The sequence below is a fragment of the Bos grunniens genome, chromosome 8 (assembly GCF_055505025.1).
Source record: "Bos grunniens cultivar Pamir isolate PY7600 chromosome 8, Bosgru_T2T1.0, whole genome shotgun sequence".
Classification (NCBI taxonomy): Eukaryota; Metazoa; Chordata; class Mammalia; order Artiodactyla; family Bovidae; genus Bos; species Bos grunniens.
Genome location: NC_141172.1, coordinates 73,993,534 through 73,999,240, shown reverse-complemented (window position 1 = coordinate 73,999,240; position 5,707 = coordinate 73,993,534). Strand labels below are relative to the sequence as shown.

At 42.2% G+C, this 5,707-nt stretch overlaps 1 long non-coding RNA gene across 1 annotated transcript in view; it reads left to right on the top strand.

The window, feature by feature from the left end:
• Positions 1 to 4,567: 4,567 nt before the first annotated feature.
• The window catches only part of LOC147367422 (uncharacterized), a 70,160-nt gene continuing 69,020 nt past the window's right edge, over positions 4,568 to 5,707 (top strand). Inside the window, exon 1 of the long non-coding RNA XR_015170077.1 lies at positions 4,568 to 4,794. This is a non-coding gene — a long non-coding RNA (uncharacterized LOC147367422). The remainder of the gene's footprint in view (positions 4,795 to 5,707) is intronic.

The following is a 5,707-nucleotide window of genomic DNA, read 5'->3' as shown; positions in this document are numbered from 1 at the left end:
GCCATCCTATTTGTTTCAGGGGAACAATGATGGGGTGGGAGAGGGGAGTGAAGGAGAGAGGTGGGGAAAGAGAGATGGAGAAGGACTCGTGGACATTGTAATCCAGCCCAGGTCAAATTCTAGGCTTTTCTTCACAGTGAGCATCCGGGCACCGCCTTGAAGGAAGTTAACAACAGGCGGTAGAATTCCCAGCAAAGGGCAGAGTCCTGGGTGGAAGGAGGGCTGCAGGGCGTGGCCGGAAACGCCAGCAGCGAGTGGGGGGCCCTGTGACGGGGGGATGAGGTGTGAATGTGTGTGCGTGTGTTAACCATTATCTTTTGATCATCATGACCAACAATGAAACATTTCCTCCAAGTCTCCAGTTCTTTATTTCCTGAATTTGTCCTTTGTGTAATTTATAGAATGTTTTTGAATTTGGTTTCCCCCCATCAGGGGCCAGATGCCCCCTTATTTGTTATTTTGACCATCAGGGCATCTGAGGTGCTGGGTGAGGATAGTTGAGACATGCCATTCTTTGGCATTGTTTGATTTTTCTTCTTCATTTTTACCCGCCACTCCCCTCGCCTTTTCTGGGCTGTCCCATGTTGTATTGAGTGCACTGAATTGATAAAATTAATATTCCTTTGAGTGAATTGACATTCTAATGTGGTCTCCAAGAAGAAAGAGGGCTCCCCTGGTGGCTCAAATGATAAAGAATCCTCCTGCAATGCAGGAGACCTGGGTTCGATCCCTGGATCGGGAAGATCCCCTGGAGAAGGGAATGGCTACCCACTTCAGTATTCTTGCCTGGAGAATTCCACAGACAGAGGAGTCTGGTGGGCAACAGTGCATGGGATCGCAAGGGTTGGACACGACTGAGTGAAAGAAGGAAGAAGTCTGCCTCACGTGAAGGATATGAGATGCTAGGTGGTCACAGATAGTGAGTAACTGAGGAAATAAAGTCTGTTAGTGGAAAGCAGAGAGGATCATTTCATGATCCAGAACATGGAACCACAGCTGGGAAAGGAGCCTCCCTACTTCTCTCCCTGCAAACAGAGGGGGTGGGGACAGCCTGTATGTGAACAGGGTCCCAGGGCACCTTGCCACCTTGTCCTTCCCACTGTCTTATACAACTCTGTAAATAAATTTTTTTTTCTTCCCACTAGTGGCACTGCAATTTAGATTCATTTAGAGTAGGATAACAGGAGGGATCAGAGATGTCATTTTTTAATTGTGTGGCAGGAATTTTGATTAGTACATGGAGTGGACACAACTCTTCCTTTGAGCGGGTGGAGACAAGGATGATAGATATACACCAAGAGTATGTCCACACCACACTCACCTTCTGAGTGTAAGTGACAAACCTGCTTATGGTTATCTAAGCCCAGAACTCAGTTTTACATATAAGCACAAACTCCCTCCCCCCCACCGTGGTGGCTTTTGCAGGAATGCAGTCCCTCTGCTGTGCTGGTCTTAGGTCTTTAGCCATTGATCTATCTCATTCCTCTGTGCTCTCTCCTTGGCTCTTGAGTCCTATTCTTCTCCATTTACCTGTCCTTGGACTTAATTCTTTTCTCCTGCTCAGCACCTTCTCACAGACAAGAGGTTAACTTGAATCCACTCTGACAAAACCTAAAAGCAATCTTTGAAAAAAATTACACTGCTTTCAAGCAAATTATTGGCATGCCAGAACAAAGTCCAAACTGAGCCCAACAATGTAAAATTAAAAATATCTGGTATCTAGTAAAAATCTACAAGACATACAAAGAAGAAGGAAAATATTGCAGATAATCAGGAGAAAAATCTATGGAGGCAAATATAGAAAGGAAAACTTTGATGGAATTAATAGATAAAGATTTTAAAATAGCCACTAAAATCTGCTTCATATGTATAAGGAAGTAATAGAAAACAAGAAAGAAATGGAAGATATATAGAAAAAGACCCAATGGAAGTTCTAGAATAAAAAAACATAATATTTGAAAAAATTACACGTATACACTGGATGAGATTAGTGGCTGGTTAGTCAAAAGAAAGCTTGAAGACAAAACCACAGAGATTATTAAAGCTAATTACAGAGTGAAAAGTACTAAAGAAATGAGGAGGGTAGCAGTGATCTGAGGAATAAGAAAGAAAATGTTTCAGCACATGTAAAATTTGAAGAGAGGAGAGTACAAGGGAGATGAGGGAGCAAAAAATTATTTTAAGAAATAATGGCTAGCATATTTGAGATTTCATAAAATGTATAAATTGGAGAAGGAAATGGCAACCCACTCCAGTATTCTTGCCTGAAGAATCCCATGAACAGAAGAGCCTGGTGGGCTACAGTCTGTAGGGTCGCAAAGAGTCAGATATGGCTGAAGATACTTAGCAGCAAAATGTATAAATATCAGTTTTAAATCTCAACAAACCTCAAGAAGAATAAACAGAGAAACAACACCAAGATACACCCCAACCAAATAGTTGAAAAACGGTGATAAAGAGAAAATTTTTCTCCGCCTCCCTGCAGTTTTTTGAGGCATATTCAACCTACAGGACTGTATAAATTTAAGATGTTCAGCATCATGACTTGACTTACATATATTGTGAAATGATTATCACAACATGTTTAGTCAACATTTATCATCTCATATAGAAATGCTCACTTTTCACTTTCATGAATTGGAGAAGGAAATGGCAACCCACTCCGGTGTTCTTGCCTGGAGAATCCCAGGGACAGGGGAGCCTGGTGGGCTGCCGTCTCTGGGGTTGCACAGAGTCGGACACGACTGAAGCGACTTAGCAGCAGCAGCAGCATTCATAGTGATGACAGCTCATAAGATTTGCTCTCTAAACAACATTCAAGTATACCATGTTGATAATTACATTACATTACCCTAACCCTAATGGGTTTCCCTAGTAACTCAGTTGGTAAAGAATCTGAGTTCTTTACCTGGTTCAGAAGGAAAAGGCAACCCACTCCAGTACTCTTGCCTGGAGAATTCCATGAAAAGAGAAGCTGGGCAGGCTACAGTCCATGGGATAGCAAAGAATTGGACAGGACAGCGTGACTTTCATTTTTTCTTTTCTTTTCACCATAACCCTGAATTATGTAAACACTCCAATTACAAAGTATAGACTGCTACATCAAATAAAAAAGCAAAGTCCAAGCTATTTGCTACATACAGTGGGTTCATTTTCAATATAAATATGAAGATAGGTTAAAAGTAAAAATAATAAATAAAGATATGTCATGTAAGCACCACTCAAAAGAAAGCTGAGGTGACCACAGTCATATCAGACTAAGTAAGATTTCAGAACAAAGATCATTACTAGGAATAAAAAGGACAATATATAATAAAGGAGGCAATTTATCAAGAGAAAATAATTGTAAATGCTTGTGTATCTAATAACAGAGCTTCAAAATACATTGGGAAAAGCCTGATAAAACTGAAACAGAAATAGTTGACTAGCTTGACCAACTAGAATACTATCTCCAACAACAGTGGAGTATACATTCTTTTTCAAGTACACATGGAATTCACCAAAATGGACTAAATTCTGGGTCATAAAGCAAGTGTCAAAAAGTTCAAGAGAATGGAATCATACAAAATAAATTTTCTGACTCTAGGGAATTAAAGCAGAAATTAGTAACAGGAAGATCTCTGGAAAACCCCCAAATATTTAGGAATTAAACTACACACTGTAAATAACCCATGAGTAGAGCCATAAATCATACAGAAATTTAGCATGGAAAAAAATGAAAGTCGTTCAGTCATGTCTGACTCTTTGCAACCCCATGGACTATACAGTCCTCCAGGCCAGAATACTGGAGTGGGTAGCCTTTCCCTTCTTCAGAGGATCTTCCCAAACCAGGGATTGAACCCAGGTCTCCTGCTTTGAGGGCAGGTTCTTTACCAGCTGAGCCACAGGGAAGCCCAAGAATACTGGAGTGGGTAGCCTATCCCTTCTCCCGTGGAACTTCCTGACCCAGCGATTGAACCCAGGTCCCCCTCATTGCAGGTGGATTCTTTACCAGCTGAACTACCACGGAAGCTCCAGAAACTAGCATACTTTGAACTAAAAGAAAGTATCACAATACATCATAAATTTTAGGAAACAGCTAAAGAAATGCTTAAAGAGAAATTTATATTTTAAATGCTAATATTAGAAAAGAAGGAAGATTTCAGATCAACAATCTAAGGTTTCACCTTAAGAATTTAGAAAAGCAAGAGCAAATATATCCAAAATAGGCAGAAGGAAAACATAAAGATAAGAGCAGAAACCAATGAAATTAGAAACAGAAAGACATAGAGGGTAAACAGGAACATGAAAAATGCTTAACATTGCTAATTACTAGAGGAATAATTGTGCAAATGAAAGCTACAATGAGGTTTTAATATCACCTCACACCAATCAGTGTGGCCCCGTTAAAAAGTCTACAAATAATATTTTGGTTAGCATTCTCTGATTGTGTTATTCCTTCTGGAGGTTGCAGGATTGTATTCTTGCTTCTTCTGTCTGCCCTCTGGTGGATGAGGATAAGAGGCTTTTGCAAGCTTCCTGATGGGAGGGATTGACTGTAGGGAAAACTGGGTCTTGCTCTGGTGGGCAGGGCTGTGCTCAGTAAATCTTTAGTCCAATTGTCTGCTGATGGGTGGGACTCCTTGTTAGTTCTTTGTCCTGAGGCAACCCAGTCCCGGAGACTGCAGGCTCTATGAGACATCCAAGAGGACTTGCCAAGACGTATCTCCCAGCACTGCTGCTTCCAGTGACTATGTCCCCGCCAAGGGCCCCTGCCAACCTATGCATCTGCAGGAGATGCTCCAACACTAGCAGGTAGGTCTGGCTCAGTCTCCTGGGGGGTCTCTGCTTCTTACTCCTGGGTCCTGGTATGCACAAGATTTTGTTTGTGCCCTCCAAGAGTCTCTGTTTCCCCAGTCCTGCGGAAGTTCTGTAAGTCCTGCTGGCCTTTACAGTCAGATTCTCTGAGGAGTCCCTGTCCCTTTGCTGGATACCCAGGCTGGGGAGCCTGATGTGGGGCCTAGAGCCTTCACAATAGTGCAAGAACTTCTTTGGTATTATTGTTCTCCAGTTAGTGAGTTGTCCACCCAGGTATAGAATTTGACTTTATCATGATTGTGCTTAGTCGCTCAGTCATGTCCAGCTCTTTGGGACCCCAAGGACTGCAGCCCGCCAGACTCCTCTGTCCATGGGGATTCTCCAGGAAAGAATACTGGACTGGGTTGCCATATTTTGGCCCTCCTAACATCTCGTTGTGGGTTCTCCATTGTGCTTGGACACGGGGTATCTTTTTCTGGTGGGGTCCAGTATCTTTCTGTCAGTGGTGGTTCAACAGCTAGTTGTGATTTTGGTGCTCTGGAAGGAAAAGATGTGCGCATGTCCTTCTACTCTGCCATCTTGAACCAACCCTCACTTAGGCCTCAAAAAGTCTACGAATAATAAATGTTGGAGAGGGTGTGGAGAAAAGGAACCATTCTACTTTGTCATTGGCAATGTAAATTGGTGTAACCACTATGGAGAACAGTATGGAGATTCCTTAAAAAGCTAAAAATAGAGTTATCATATGATTCTGCCTTCCTACTCCTGGGCATATATCTGGACAAAACTGTTACAGAAACCACAGAGATGTGAGTTCTATCCCTTGGTCAGGAAGATTCCCTGGAGGAGGGCATGGCAACCCACTCCAGTATTTTTGCCTGGAGAATCCCACAGACAGAGAAGCCTGGCA